Here is a 17,287-nt window from a genome sequence, read left to right as displayed (position 1 = left end):
ATTATTTCTTTTCTTCATCTCCACTGCTTTCTGTCATTCTGTCTCTGACATCTCAAGAAAAATAAGCTGTTGAATGTCTTCCATAGTGCAGTCTGTCTATATTTTTGTGCACATGGTTAATTTCAGCAGATCAGAACTTGAGATGACCAAATTGATTAAATTAACTAGCTCATGGAGAAAAAGAAGCTTACATTTCTCTCGCACTTTTCAAATCTTTGGAACATCTTGAAATGTTTCGCGGCTAACAAAGTGTAGCCACTATTATATTTTTTGGAAAAAGCAATAAGATAATGGGCCACATTCCTTTTAGTGTGCATGCGAGGAGAAAGTTGGGGTGGGGAAATCAATGTGCTATGTTGGAGTGATGATTGTTTAAGTGGTATGTTTCTTATATGGTAGCAGTGACAGTGCAGCACTCCTTCAGCTTGAATTGCATGCTCAAAAGTCTGGTTTGGGTTCTAAAAAGCACTGGCTCTGATTTTAGAGACAAGCTTACTACTGTGCTAAGCGTAACACAACATATCAATCAGATACGTGTAATGACTTTTAGAGGCCAGTAAAATGTTTTATTTTGAAATAATGTAAAATCCTCAGTATTTACTAAAATGGCTAAACCATAATATTCAGCATTTAATGCAAAGTAATTTTATTACACAAAAATCAAAAAGCATGAATATTAACAACCATATAACAGCCATTTTTAGCTGTCAGTTATAGTGAAGATAATAATAGCTTGATGATCACAGCTATTGTCTGAACTGAGTTTAGTTGCTCAAAATGACTTCAACACCCATACGTCTTACAGTTAGAAATCTTAAGTCAAATACTCAACTAGGAATTGGAAGATGAATTACTTTGATTACTTTTTCAAAGATTTGTATGAGAGTTGAACCTAGAACATAAAACATAGAACACAGCATAGTACAGCACAGTACAGGCTGTTCGGCCCTTGATGTTGTGCCAACCTTTTATCCTTCTCTGAGATCAGACTAACTTACATATCCTTCATTGTACTTTCATGTGCCTATCCAAGAGTTACTTAAATGTCCCTAATGTATCTGACTCTACTACCACTGCTGGCAGTGCATTCCACGTATTCACCAGTCTCTGTGGTAAGAATCTATCTCTGGCATCCACCCTAAATTTTCCTCCAATCACCTAACATTATGTTCTCTCATAATAGACATTTCCGTCATGGGAAAATAGTCTCTGACTATCCACTCTATCTATGCCTCTCATCATCTTGTACACCTCTATCAAGTCACCTCTCATCCTTCTTCACTCCAATGAGAAAAGCCCTAGCTCCCTCAACCTATGAAGATAAAACCTGCCCTCAAGTCCAGGCAGCATCCCAGTAAATCACCTCTGCACTCTCTCTAAAGCTTCCACATCTTTCCTATAATGAGGCAACCAGAACTGAACACAATATTCAAAGTGTGGTCTAACCAGTGCTCTTTGGAGTTGCATCATAACCTCACGGCTCTTAACTTCAATCCCCCTACCAATGAAAGTCAACACACCATATGCCTTTTTAATAACTGGAACAATTTGGGTGGCAACTTTGAAGGATCTATGGTAATGGACCCCAAGATTCCTCTGTTCCGCCACACTGCCTTAAACTCTGTATTCTGCATTCAAATTTGACCAACCAAAGTGAATCCTTTCACACTTTTCCAGGTTGAACTCTATCTGCCACTTATCAGCCCAATTCTGCATTCTGCCAATGTCCTGTTGCAACCTAAAACAGCCTGCCATACTATCCACAACTCCACTAACCTTCATGTCATTGGCAAACTTACTAACCCGCTCTTCCACTTCCTTATCCAAGTCACTTATACAAATCACAAAGAGCAGAAGCGCCAGAACCGATCCCTGCGGAATACCACTGGTCACCAAGTTCCCGTCTACTCCCACCCTCTGTCTTCTATGGACCAGTCAATTCTGTATCCAGATTTCCCTATATCCCATGCCTCTTTAATTTCTGAATGAGCCTACCATGGGGAACCTTATCAAACACCTTGCTAAAATCCATGTACACCACATCCACTGCTCTACCTTCAACAATGTGATTTGTCACATCCTCAAAGAATTCAACTAGGTTTGTGAGGCATACCCCTCACAAAGCCATGCTAACTATCTCCAATAAAACTATGGTTGTCCAAGTAATCATAAATCCTGTCTCTCAGAATCCTCTCCAATACTTTGATGTAAGACTGACTGGTCTGTAATTCCCAGGATTATTCCTACTCCCTTTCTTGAAGAAAGGAATAACATTTTCCACATTCCAGTATTCTATTGGATAGTAAGGACGCATAGGTCATCACCGAAGGCACAGCAATCTCTTCCCTCACTTCCTGTAGTAACCTAAGGTATATCTTGTCTGGCCTAGGGAATTTATCTATCCTTATATTTTTTCAAAATTTTCAGCACATCCTCCTTAACATCAACCTGTTCAAGCATATGAATCTTTTTCATGCTGTCATAAGAAATGTCAAGGTCCCTCTCAGTAGTGAATACTGAAGCAAAGTATTCGTTAAGGACCTCCCCGACTTCCTCCAACTCTAGGCGCAAGTTCCCTCCACTATCCCTGATTGGCCTTACCCTCAATCTGGCTATCCTCTTGTTCCTCACACAAGTGTAGAATGCCTTAGGGTTTTCCTTAACCCTATCCACTAAAGCTTTATCATGCCCCCTTCTAACTCTCCAAGTCCGTTCTTCAGTTCATTCCTGGTTACCTTGTAACCATCTAAAGCCCTGTCTGATCCTTGTCCCCTCAAATTTAAGTAAGCTTCCTTCTACCGCTTGACTAGATGTTCACATCCCTTGTCACCCAAGATTCTTTCAACTTACCATTCCTTCCTTGCATGTTTAAAAATCACACAACAGCAGGTTATAGTCCAACAGGTTTAATTGGAGGCACACTAGCTTTCGGAGCGACGCTCCTTCATCAGGTGATAGAGGTGACTATCACCTGATGAAGGAGCGTTGCTCCGAAAGCTAGTGTGCTTCCAATTAAACCTGTTGGACTATAACCTGCTGTTGTGTGATTATTAACTTTGTACACCCCAGTCCAACACCGGCATCTCCAAATCATTCCATGCATCTATGGGACAAACCTGTCCGGTACTATCAGCAATGCTTCCTAAACAACCACCACATTTCTGTCGTGCAATTCCCTGAGAAAATCTGTTCCCAATTTAGGTGCCCCAGTTCTTGCCTAATAGCATTGTAATTCTCCCCCCCCCCCCCCTGAAATAATTTCCCATACCGTCTACTCCTATCGTTCTCCATGAGTATAGTAAAGGTCAGGTAGATATGATCACTATCACAAAAATGCTCTCCCACCGAGAGATCTGACACCTGATACAGGTCATTGCCAAGCACCAAATTTAATATGCACATCCACCACCCCCACCCCAGTCAGCCTATCTACATATTGAGTCAGGAATCCTTCCTGGACACACCTGAAAAAAATCACTCCTCCCAAATCATTTGAACTAATAAGGTTCCAATCAATATTAGGGAAGTTAAAGTCACCCACAACAACAACCCTGTTATCCTGAAATAAAGCAGGGCAGGTGACTGAGGTGTCAGTGGGGGAGCACTTTGTGCCCAGCGACCGTAATTCTATTTGTTTTAAAATAGTGATGGAAAAGGATAGACCAGATCTAAAAGTTGAATTTCTAACTTGGAGAAAGGCCAATTTTGATGGTATTAGGCAAGAACTTTCGAAAGCTGATTGGAGGCAGATGTTCGCAGGTAAAGGGATGGCTGGAAAATGGGAAGCCATCATAATTGAGATAACAAGAATCCAGAAAAAAGTATATTCCTGTCAGGGTGAAAGGGAAAGCTGGTAGGTATAGGGAATGCTGGATGTCTAAAGAAATTGAGGATTTGGTTAAGAAAAAAGAAGCTATGTCAGGTATAGACAGGATAGATTGAGCAAATCGTTAGAAGAGTATAAAGGAAGTAGGAGTATACTTAAGAGGGAAATCAGAAGGGCAAAACGGGGACATGAGATAGCTTTGGCAAATAGAATTAAGGAGAATCCAAAGGGTTTTTACAAATATATTAAGGACAAAAGGGCAACCAGGGAGAGAATAGGGCCCCTCAAAGATCAGCAAGGCGGCCTTTGTGTGGAGCCACAGAAAATGGGGAGATACTAAATGAATATTTTGCATCAGTATTTACTATGGAAAAGAATATGGAAGATATAGACTGTAGAGAAAAATATGGTGACATTTTGCAAAATGTCCAGATTACAGAGGAGGAGGTGCTGGATGTCTTGAAACGGTTAAAGGTGGATAAGTCCCCAGGACCGGATCAGGTGTACCCAAGAACTCTGTGGGAAGATAGAGAAGTGATTGCTGGGCCTCTTGTTGAGATATTTGTATCATCGATAGTCACAGGTGAGGTGCCGGAAGACTGGAGGTTGGCAAACGTGGTGCCACTGTTTAAGAAGGGCGGTGAGGACAAGCCAGGGAACTATGGACCAGCGAGCCTGATGTCAGTGGTGGGCAAGTTGTTGGAGAGAATCCTGAGGGACAGAATGTACATGTATTTGGAAAAGCAAGGACTGATTATGGATAGTCAACATGGCTTTGTGCATGGGAAATCATGTCTCACAAACTTGATTGAGTTTTTTGAATAAGTAACAAAGAAGATTGATGAGGGCAGAGCAGTAGACATGATCTATGTGGACTTCAGTAAGGCGTTCGACAAGGTTCCCCATGGGAGACTGATTAGCAAGGTTAGATCTCATGGAATACAGGGAGAACCAGCCATTTGGATACAGAACTGGCTCAAAGGTAGAAGACAGAGGATGGTGGTGGAGAGTTGTTTTTCAGAATGGAGGCCTGTGACCAGTGGAGTGCCACAAGGATCAGTGCTGGGTCCTCTACTTTTTGTCATTTACTTAAATGATTTGGATTCGGGCATAAGAGGTATAGTTAGTAAGTTTGCAGATGACACCAAAACTAGAGGTGTAGTGGACAGTGGAGACGGTTACCTCAGATTACAATAGGATCTGAACCAGGTGGGTCAATGGGCTGAGAAGTGGCAGATGGAGTTTAATTTAGAAAAATGCGAGGTGCTGCATTTTGGGAAAGCAAATCTTAGCAGGACTTATACACTTAATGGTAAGGTCCTAGGAGTGTTGCTGAACAAAGAGACCTTGGAGTGCAGGTTTATAGCTCCTTGAAAGTGGAGTTGCAGGTAGATAGGATGGTGAAGAAGGCATTTGGTATGCTTTCCTTTATTGGTTAGAGTATTGAGTACAGGAGTTAGGAGGTCATGTTGCGGCTGTACAGGACATTGGTTAGGCCACTGTTGGAATATTGCGTGCAATTCTGATCTCCTTCCTATCGGAAAGATGTTGTGAAACTTGAAAGGATTCAGAAAAGATTTACAAAGATGTTGCCAGGGTTGGAGGATTTTGAGCTATAGGGAGAGGCTGAACAGGCTAGGGCTGTTTTCTCTGGAGCATCAGAAGCTAAGGGGTGACCTTATAGAGATTTACAAAACTATGAGGGGTATGGATAGGATAAATAGACAAAGTCTTTTCCCTGGGGTCGGGGAGTCCAGAACTAGAGGGCATAGTTTTAGGGTGAGAGGGGAAAGATATAAAAGAGACCTATGGGGCAACCTTTTCACGTAGAGGATGGTACATGTATGGAATGAGCTGCCAAGGATGTGGTGGAGGCTGGCACAATTGCAACATTTAAGAGGCATTTGGATGGGTATATGAATAGGAAGGGTTTGGAGGGATATGAGCCAGGTGCTGGCAGGTGGGACTAGATTGGATTGGGATATCTGCTCAGCATGGACAGGTTGGACCGAAGGGTCTGTTCCATGCTGTACACCTCTATGACTCTATGACGCTATGTTGCTTCTGCACCTTTCCAAAATCTGCCTCCCAATCTGCTCGTCTGTATCTCTGTTGGTACTGGGGGTTTCTTGAGGTTTCTTGAACTATTTGCTTCCCTCTTGGAAGGCTGTCCCATCTAGCCTCCTTTAACAGGTCCACAGTGTAGACTCCTAGTTCAATACAGATGACGCTAACATCTCAATTGTGGCCATTTCCCAGGAAACTTATCACTTGAAGGACCACCACTCCAGCATGGCATCTTGATTTCTGCACCCCAATTCTCTCTACACTTACTCCTAAGAGAAAATGCTCCAACACTCACAGAAACTGGATATTCCTAGAGATAATAAAGGGGATCATGTGAAGGACGGTCTGCAAGTTTAAAATAATACAGGTATGTGTGGGAATTAATATTCTGTAGTTTTTCATGAATACCGAGGTGAATACCCAGTAATAGTTATATTTTTTTTGGCACATTAACATTAGTGGAGGCAAATCTCTAATGGATCAGATTACACATGGTGTATCAAAACAGCAGATTTGATGTCCTGCATGTGTATTTTTAATATTTCCCTTCATCATTTTGGGAATATTCTGTTTATGTGAGAGAGAAGGAAACATACAGAAACCACTGACTGGAAAGTAGTGTTGACATAATCATTGCAGAGTCCTTCAACAGGTTTGAGGTGAAGTGCTCTCCAGTGGCATTAATCTGTTGTCTTAAATCAGTTAAGTGTTTTGACAATCACGCTGTCGACTGTTAATTCCACACTTAAATGAAATTACTTTTTTACTTCATTTCTACATGCTTAATGGTATTATAAATAATAATTCACAGAAATTATTGGAAATACTCAGCAGGTGCAGCAGCATTTATCGAGAGAGAAACAGAGTAAATGTTTCAAACTCTTGTTCAGACTTCCAGCATGCATGGAATTTTGCTTTAAATTAGTGTATAACACAAATTAAATGTGATAGGGAACTAAGTCGGTCTCCCCTTAACTCTCATTATTTGACATGATTTGGAGATGCCGGTGTTGGACTGGGGTGTACAAAGTTAAAAATCACACAACACCAGGTTATAGTCCAACAGGTTTAATTGGAAGCACACTAGCTTTCGGAGCGACGCTCCTTCATCAGGTGATTGTGATCACCTGATGAAGGAGCGTCGCTCCGAAAGTGAGTGTGCTTCCAATTGAACCTGTTGGACTATAACCTGGTATTTTGTGATTTTTAACTCATTATTTGAAGTACTTAATCCTGCAGAAATAAGAAATTCAGACTAAGATCTGCAATATCAGCAATTTGCTTCCACAGAAGAAACACTTTATTAACAAAAGGTGGGAATTATTGGAAAGAACAACATTTCTAAATTTAAGCAACCTTCTCATCAAACAGCTAATCAAAGAAACTTGACAACATTTGGATGTTAATTCATGAAATCTTGAAGAAGTAACATAATTTTATTCACTACAATGTAAAGGTTACTGGGTGTTTAAAATTATTGAATTTGTTCTATACATAAATCAAATGGTTCATTACATGTTGTCCTTATTTCTTTTGTTAATAAACTTCTGTTTTATAGGTAAAGAAAAATCTGCAGCATTGAGAGCAGTAAGAGACCACTTCATGAAAACTAAAATTGAAATGTGATCCATCAACTAGAGGGCATAGGTTTAGGGTGAGAGGGGAAAGATTTAAAAGGAACCTAAGGGGCAATGTTTTCATGCAGAGGGTGGTGCGTGTATGGAATGAGCTGCCAGAGGAAGTGGTAGAGGCTGGTATAATTAGAACATTTAAAATGTATGTGGATGGGTTTATGACTAGGAAGGGTTTAGAGGGATATGGGTCAAGTGCTGGCAAATGGGACTAGATTTATTTTGGATATTTGGTTGGCATGGGCAAGCTGGACTGTTTCCATGCTGTACTCTAAGTCAGGCTCTTGTCTGGGATCTGATTTGTCTGTTAATAACATATTCTGAGATCCTACCCCTCACCATCTAGTATTTTGTCACCTAGCACCCTATCCCTTCCCCAGTTGTTGTCTTACTTACCCAGCACCCCACCTGCTTAGCATCCTGCTTACCTGACACCCAACCCTCCCAGCACTCTAACGTCACACTAACCTTGTGCACTTCCTCTTTGACAGTAGCTGGCTGCCATTAAATATCCGAAGAAAGAAGCCATGCTTTAGCCTTTTTCTGAAAGTTCTGCACTACAACAGAACTGTCAGAATGAAAGCATGATTCTGCATTTCTGAAACTCAAGTTGTTTTCTACACCAGTAAAGGACAGTTGGATGTTTTATGAAGAACATTCACTGCAATCCTAATTTTGAAAAGGGCAGGCCATTGCTCCGTGAAGTGCTACCTCGCAGTATAGACTCTAAATTTCAATGACAATCACACTTCTTTTCTTTTAAAAAGTAGTCAAAAATATCTGGTCTCCATGTGCGCAAAATTACAAGACAATCCAAAATGTTAACGTCCAATTTTATGATTTACTGAGTCTGTGAGAAGTACTAGATTGAGTAGGATGGGTCATCACAGTCATGGATTGCAGGATGATGCCAAATGCAGGAATAATTTATCCAACCACTTTCACTTTCTAATGGACTGACGTTAACAGATTCCAAGTAGTGATCACTCCAGCATCGATGAATTATAGAACTGTCCAGTTAAGTAAATTTCAGCTGTCTTGGAAAAGAAAGGAGACAATTACATCTGCTTTGCTGTAAACCAGGGTGAAAAACGGCAAAAAAAAGCAGTGACAGCTTCATAACTTTCCTGGACTTCACAAACTTCTGCGGGCCATCAATTGTACATTTGTGGACAGAGTGTACCTTCAGAGCAGAAGGCCACATTACAAGAGTACCATTTTCTGAATGCACGGATCTCAAACACTGCCAAAAATGTGACCACAATTTTATTGGCAAAATTCCGAAAACTCTTAACTTCAAGGAAAATTGCTATGCCTGCATTCACTCTCTCCACACCCTGATCCCAGGGGACAGCAGCTCGGTTGTATTTTGCTCAGTCAATTTTGTAGGAACCTCTTCCATTCACCCTGTACTTCATAACAAATTATTTACTTTAAGTATGTTTCAGGTAACTTAAATGTTTGTAGCACATTTGTTAATGTTCCATCACCCTGATAGAAGTAGCTATTAAATACAAAGGAAATTAAGATCAAGAGGGAAGTTAAAACGTTAATGTTGTTCAGTCACCCAATCCCAGCCCCCCATTCTAGCATTCTAATTCTCCTTGTCCCTCTATAGCATCCACTTATGTTTTTAATGTCACTAATGTTTCAGTTTTCTTTTACCAGACAGATTTCGTTTTTGTAAATTGTCAAACGTTGAATAAAGAAATACTCCTTAATGGTCCTGCAACTTGTTTAGTCTTCCCTTGGAGGTTAGAGTTGGAAATGCTTTTTGGAAATTTTTTAAATACATTTCAGCACCTCATCTACAATCTAAACCATTTTAAAGGCACTGTGCCTATTCACCTGATGTAAAAAAAGAAAGAAAAATGATTTCAGTTTTGGATCGGAATCAGACAGAAATGTTGTAAGGCCTCTGTTGAACATGCCAAATAACTCTTTTCTCAATCTATACTATCTTAGCTTCATATCCTCAAGAATTGAAGCAGGATCACATCCAGGAGCTGTGTAATCATCGATAGAATGGAGTGACATTCATTAAATGCAAATGAACCAAATACCTAGATATTGTCACATGACTATAGACTTTCAGCTAGCATTTCTCCTATTTTTCCTTCTTCTGCATGCACTTTGTAGTTCCTTCCAGAACAGGAAGTCAATGTGCAAATGGTGTCAGCATACCAATCACCATATGTAGTATCTAAGAGTTGCAGTCAACACATGTGCCTGCACAGCTAAGAAGACATTTTGCTCTCTGCCGTGTGGTGCTCAAGGCACAGGCTGTGTTTGGAGATTAGACCGAATTGTACATATGAGGTTATTTGTGAATGAGCCCATCAGAGATCTTCAAAATTAAAAGCAATCCATTTATCTCATTTGAATTACTGTTTGATAACACAAGAATATCATTGCAGGAATAAGTTAATAAAAAAGGTGAATGTCACTAGGACAGGACAAGTAAAACCCTTACAATTTTGACAGAAATTCAATATAATAATTAAAAATTATGATTTCCATTGGTAGAATGTGACAGAAGATTATGAAGTAGCATCCATTAAGAATTAATTACAATGGTAAGACAGATAACTGCTGGTTTTTAAAATACAGAAGAAAGAAACCTCTAAGCCTATAAATGATTTTTAGTCTTATCCCTTTTCATTAAAAATGCCACTAAGTGATGTCCAAAGTGAACACTTGTTGAGTATGCTTTGAAAATCAGATTCCATGTGGCTGTGAACACTTTGCCAGCACAATCCAGTTCTCCCTTCCTCCATATATTACCAGAGAAATAATTGGTATATGCTCCATGTTCCTGCATGAAATACCAGTGTGTGGAATTGTTGCTGTAATGCTAATACTCCAAATATCCATGAACTAGCAAATTAGCATCTGAAATTTGAAAGGAATAGGCCAACATTATGTGACCATATTCCACGATCAACAGATAGTCAGTGACACCTTACCCTTTATTAGTGATACTCATCTTTTGCATTTACATGAGGCCAGAATCCTGTCAAAGTCCTTTCACATGAAGTACAGGTGTTTAAAATGGATTAAGTAAAATTTTATTTGCCCAATTGAGCAAAAGATCTATCTATACACATTTAAAAGCAAATGGACATACTAACGATAGCATGGTTTTGAGTGAGGATATCGTGCCTCATTAATTGATTGAGTTTTTTGAGGAGGTGACGAAGATGATTGGTGAGGCAAAAGGGGTTGATGTTGTCTACATGGACTTCAGTTAAGTCTTTGACAAGGTCCGTCATGGCAGACCAATCCAAAAAGTGAAGTCATACGGCATCAGGAGTGAGCTGGAAAGATGGATACACAACTGGCTTAGTCATACGAGACAGAGGGTAACAGTGAAAGGATGCTTTTGGAATGGAGGGTTGTGACTAGTGGCGTTCCACAGAGCACAGTGCTGAGACCTCAGCTGTTCATGGCTATATAAATGACTTGGAAGAGAACGTAGTTGGTGTAATTAGTAAGTTTTCTGTCGATACAAAGATTGGTGGAGCTGCAGACAGTGAGGAGGATTATCAGAGGATACAGCAGAGTATAGATCAGTTGCAGGCAAGGGCAGAAAAATAGCAGATGGAGTTTAATCAGGACAAATGTGAGGTGATGTATTTTGGAAGGTCAAGTATAGTGGAAATTACACAGTAAATGGGAAAACCCTTAGCCGTATCGATATGCAGAGGGATCTGGATGTGCAGGTCCATAGATACTGAAGGTGGCAGGTCAGGTAGATAGGTTAGTATAAAAAGGCCTATGGCATGCTTGCCTTCATTGGAAGGGGCATTAAGTATAAGGATTGACAATCATGCTACAGCTTTAGTTGGAATATTGTGTGCAGATCTGATCACCACACTACCAGAAGCATATGAATGCTTTGGAGAGAGTACAGAAAATGTTTACCAGGATGTTGCCTGGTATGGGGGATTTTAGCTATGAAGAGTGGTTGGATAGGCTGGGTTTGTTTTCATTGGAAAGCAGGAGGTTGAGGGGTGATCTAATTGAAGTTTATAAGATTGTGAATAGCATGGACAGAGTGGAAAAAATGAGTAATTTTCCCTGGGTGGAGGGGTCAATTACTAGGGGGCACAGTTTCAAGGTGCAGGGGGAAGTTTAAAAGAGATGTGTGAGGCAAATTTTTCACACAAAGGGTGCCTGGAACACATTGCCAGAGGAAGTGGTGGAAACAGACACAATAGCAGCATTAAAGAATCACCTGGACAAATACATGAATAGGAAGGGACAAATACATGAATAGGAAGGGAATAGAGGTCTACAGATCCTATAAGTGAAGACAATTTTAATATGGAAGGACAAAATGTGGTTGTACAGGCTTGGAAGGCTGAAGGGCCTGTTCTGTGCTGTATTGTCCTTTGATCTTTGTTTTAAAAATTCTCCCATAACTCCCAAACATAATAAAGCCAATGAAATGATATTCATTTATTTTTAAATTTCTACAATTCAGTTGCTGAGTAATTGGCTCCATAGATAATATTTCAATGGTCTACTTGATAATTGTTGCTCATTTATGGGTATAATTATTCTTCCTGTGTTGAAACAGATTCAACACTTTTTAGCATAATGTGATCACGTTACATCATTGCTTGTGTCTATAGAGTTTTAAGGACAACTTGTGGCTTATTATTTCTGTCTCTTAGATTGTTGCTGAGTATGTAACATTTAATAACAATGGTGACCCATGAATGATCAGCACCCCCTCTTAAAGCTCCCATATGAACAATAGGACATTAAAGACCTCCAGAAGTGGTACTGTACCTCAAAGGAAGAGTCAACAGCTATAGAAGACAAAGAACACTGATAATAATGTACAGAGAAATTATTGACAGAAAACAAAATATAACTCAGTTTTACCACATGAAATCTTCGAGGAGAAAGTGAGGTCTGCAGATGCTGGAGATCAAAGTTGAAACTTTATTGCTGGAACAGCACAGCAGGTCAGGCAGCATCTAGGGAACAGAAGATTCGACGTTTCGGGCACAGGCCCTTCTTCAGGAATGAGCAGAGAGTGTTCAGCAGGAGAAGATAAAAGGTAGGGAGGAGGGACTTGGAGGAGGGGAGTTGGAAATGTGATAGGTGGAAAGAGGTCAAGGTGAGGGTGATAGGTCGGAGTAGGGTGGAGGCGGAGAGGTCAAGAAGAAGACTGCAGGTCAGGAAGGCGGTGCCGGGCTGGAAGGATCCGGCTGAGACAAGGTGGGGGGAGGGGGGATGAAGAAACTGGTGAAGTCCAAGTTCATCCCCTGCGGTTGGAGGGTTCCCAGTCGGAAGATAAGACGCTCCTCCTCCGACCGTCGGGTTGTTGTGGTTTGGCGGTGGATGAGTCCAATGACCTGCATATCCTCGGTGGAGTGGGAGGGGGAGTTGAAATGCTGTGCCACAGGTTGGTTGGGTTGGTTCGTCCGGGTGGCCCAGAGGTGCTCTCTGAATCGCTCCGCAAGTAGGCGGCCTGTCTCCCCAATATAGAGGAGGCCACACCGGCTGCAGCGGATGCAGTAGATGATGTGGGTGGAGGTGCAGGTGAATCTGTGGCGGATATGGAAGTTTCCCTTGGGGCCTTGGAGAGAAGTGAGGGGGGAGGTGTGGGCGCAAGTGTTGCACCTCCTGCGGTCGCAAGGGAAGGTGCCGGGAGTGGTGGTTGGGTCGGTGGGGGGTGTGGATCTGACAAGGGAGTCGCGGAGGGAGTGGTCTCTACGGAAAGCTGATAGGGGAGGGGAGGGAAATATATCCTTGGTGCTGGGGTCTGTTTGGAGGTGGCGGAAGTGACGGCGGATGATGCGCTGTACATGGAGATTGGTGGGGTGGTAGGTGAGGACCAGTGGGGTTCTGTCCTGGTGGCGGTTGGAGGGGCGGGGCTCAAGGGCGGAGGAGCGGGAAGTGGAGGAGATGCGGTGGAGGGCACCGTCGACCACGTCGGGGGGGAAATTGCGGTAATGAAAACCTTACCTAATATGCTTCCAAAGCAACATATGATTGAAGGAAAGAGTTCTTCAGTCTGTATATTCCTGAAGAGATGATAGGCAAGTTGTTCCCTCTGGGGACCATTGATAATCTTTCTTGGAACTAAAGACTAAACAAACTGAACAGAATATAATTATTGAAGAAGCCTGGTTTCAATCAGCTAGCTTATTTTAAGCATGCAATCCCGGAGTGAATCCACTAAAAGTCAATCGCACAATTCGGAAAGCAAACCTATTTTATGCCACTGGATAATGATCTGGAGGGCATCTTGATAGGAACTTGATTTTGATTTGATTTGATTTATTGTAGTCACATGTACAGTGAAAAACTTTGTTTTGTAAGCAGTACAGGCAGATCATAGCAAGCAAGGACATACAGATCATAGGGTGCTTAGACAGAGTGAGGCATGTAGGGTTATAGCTGCACAGGAGGTGCACGAAGCAAGATCAACATTAGCAAGTTTGAGAAAGACAACTGAATGGCAGTAGAATAAGTGAAGCTTTTTAAATGAGGCAGGGAGATTGATTCCTCAGAAGGGAAGATGTGTATCAACATTTGCATAAACTCAGAGGACATTTTCATAGCCCCTTGTGAAATTTGATATTTAAGGCAGAGGCCTCAGAGCAAATCATCTCTCCAATGACAATTATAAACCAGGTATGAGCAAGCACATAGATCGTGATAAAATAAAATTCATCCCCCTCCTTATAGAAAAAGTGTTGGTCGGTGCTCACTAGATGTGCTGACTGTCATGTTGTGATTGCTATTGTCAACATTGCTAACAATCTATCTATAACTCTTTGACAGCAAAAGAATAAAGTTGAACTGTACAAAGCTTGTTGGATTTAACTACAGCAAACTTTTTTATTAACTGGCACCTATGGGACCAGGATTATACTGGTTTATCAAATATTCTGGTTGAGCAAGAAGTCTACATAATCACTGCAAAAATACGCACTAAATAATAGAAACATAATGCAGAGGGTATACATGTCACCGTTATACTTTATTTACAGTATAAATCACTTAAATAGTAATATAACTTTTCCTGAAATGAAACTCAGTCTCAGACAGTCTTCTCACCTACATCCTCAACCAACTACTTAGACATCACAGAGATCATGATTATACAGTAAACGTCCGGTATTTCAGGTATATCGCTTTCACCAGTTTATCAAGAGGGCCGCTTCATAAGGGACTGGTTAAAACAAAGTTTGCTGTAGTAACAAGTCAAAAAGTGCTAGATTTTTAGCAAGTAACAGTCACGTCAGACAAATGCCAGACAATGACCATCACCAAAAACAAGTATATAATCATCGTCCCTTAATTTTCAATCATATCACTATCCCTGAATCCTACACTATGAACATTCTGTGGGTTATTATTGACCAGAAACTGAAGTGGATCAGCCAGACAAATACTTTGGCTTCAAGAGCAATTAGGAAGAATGGAATCCCACAGTGAATAACTTACTTGTGGTCTCCTCAATGCTGTATATCATCTACAAGTTAGAGATCAGGAGTGTAATGAAATGTTCTTCACTTCTAAGTATCAGTGTAGTTCCAACAACACTGAAGAGGTTTGGCACCATCCAGGACAAAGCAGCCAGTTTGACTGGTACCCTCTCCACATGGTTAACAACCACGTACTTCACCACTGCCATAGAGCAGCAGCAGTGTTCACTGCAATAATTGGCAAATAGTGAGATGTTCCTGGTTTCTCATTTATTCTTGTCGAATTTAGCTGAGTTGATTATGACTTGATTTGGTTAATGTGGACAAGATTATGAAATCAATATCATGGTTGGTAAGTCTGTCAACAATCTGAAGAGTTAATTTTATATCATCTCTTATCTTTTCATAGGTGAAGCCCTTAGAACATAGAACAATACAGCGCAGTACAGGCCCTTCGGCCCTCAATGTTGCACTACCCTGTCATACTAATCTGAAGCTCATCCCACCTAGACTATTCCATGTACGTCCAGATGCCTGTCCAATGACAACTTAAATGCACTTAAACTTGGCGAATCTACTACCATTGCAGGCAAAGCATTCCATACCTTTACTACTTTGAGTAAAGAAACTACCTCTGACATCTGTCTTATACCTATCCCGCCTCACTTTAAAGTTGTGTCCCCTCATGTTTGCCATTCCCGTACTTGGAAAAAGGCTCTCCCTGTCCACCCTATCTAACCCTCTGATTATCTTGTATGTCTCTATTAAGTCACCTCTCTCAACCTTCTTCTCTGTAATCAGAACAGCCTCAAGGCCCTCAGCCTTTCCTCGTAAGACATTCCTTTCATACCAGGCAACATCCTAGTAAATCTCCTCTGCACCCTTTCCAAAGCTTCCACATCCTTCTTATAATGCGGTAACCAGAACTGTACACAATACTCCAAGTGTGGCCATACCAGAGCTTTGTAGAGCTGCAGCATAACCTCCTGGTTCCGGAACTCAATCCCTCGATTAATAAAGGCCAAAACATTGTATGCCTTTGTAACAACCCTGTCAATCTGGGTGACAACTTTCAGGGATCTGTGTACATGGACACCGAGATCTCTCTGCTCATCTGCACTCCCAAGAATCTTACCATTAGCCCAGTACTTTGCATTCCGATTAATCCGTCCAAAGTGTATCACCGCACACTTGTCCACATTAAACTCCATTTGCCACCTCTCAGCCCAGCTCTGCATCCTGTCTATGTCTCTCTGCAACCTACTACATCCTTTGTCACTATCCACAACTCCACCAATCTTAGTGTCGTCCGCAAATTTACTAACCCACTCTTCTAAGCCCTCATCCAGGTCATTTATAAAAATGACGAACAGCAGTGGATCCAACGCCGACAGTCAACATTTTTGTATTCTTAAATGCAATCTTGCAAATTCCTTCTCATCCAGTAGAAAAACTGAAGATTTGTCATCTAGTTCAATGATCATTTTCAGACCAATGATGATTCTGAAACATTCTTGCAAGCCCATATAACTGAAGGAACTTCTTATTTATTCAGAGCATGTTCAGGCTTCCTTATCAGATGATTCTCTTGATGCATAATGCATTGCTTTGTGACACCCTCATTATCAAAGTGCAGCATGTTTCCCACTGTGTGGAGGGGTGTATGCACCCCTCATCAGCAGGGTATGCCACCACAGACTTTTCTCAGAGCTCCAACCTGTTTTCCTCCTTTTGCTCCCAATGTAGGTCATTGCCAACAACAGTCATATAGAACATAGAAGGTTCTGGTGGGAAGCTTGTTGCTATTGTTGCCTTTCCAGAAATCAAAGGCAGATGCAGGAGGATCAGGGCCAATGACAAACCCCAGGAGCACTGGTAGGGGTTACAGAGGAGGAAGAGCTCCAGGAGACATCCATCAGGAACTGGGATGACCCCAGAAGGCCCAGAACAGTTTTTGCTACTTAATCCATTTCTTTGAAATGAGTAAAGTGTAATGCTATTGCATGCTTTGTATGTCCTACAATGCTATGATGGAATGGAACTTTGCTGGATATTGTAGCAGGATCTGAAGGCTGCAGGAGCAAGGTTAGTATAATACTAACCAAGTTATTATTGCTTTTGGATTTGTTTCCTGAGCTCCAGTTTTGTACAACTGAACAAAGTTGAATGGTGCTTGTGGGCTGTTAACCCCTACTTCTCTGCTCTAATGAACTGTTAATTGTGCACTGGCCTCTCTTGAGTCCTTGACAGCTCTTACATGTTCCCAAAGATTGTTGCCGGGGTTGAAACATTTGAGCTAAAGCAAGAGGCTG

At 41.3% G+C, this 17,287-nt stretch overlaps 1 long non-coding RNA gene across 1 annotated transcript in view; it reads right to left on the bottom strand.

The window, feature by feature from the left end:
• Positions 1-13,539, bottom strand: part of LOC148142258 (uncharacterized) — a 55,966-nt gene extending 42,427 nt beyond the window's left edge. Inside the window, exon 1 of the long non-coding RNA XR_015752006.1 lies at positions 13,507-13,539. This is a non-coding gene — a long non-coding RNA (uncharacterized LOC148142258). The remainder of the gene's footprint in view (positions 1-13,506) is intronic.
• Positions 13,540-17,287: the final 3,748 nt, after the last annotated feature.

This window comes from Chiloscyllium plagiosum, unplaced genomic scaffold (assembly GCF_037043375.1).
Source record: "Chiloscyllium plagiosum isolate Xiang-an unplaced genomic scaffold, Cpla_swu_hap1 HiC_scaffold_29, whole genome shotgun sequence".
Lineage (NCBI taxonomy): Eukaryota > Metazoa > Chordata > Chondrichthyes > Orectolobiformes > Hemiscylliidae > Chiloscyllium > Chiloscyllium plagiosum.
This window is presented reverse-complemented; position numbering and strand designations above follow the sequence as displayed.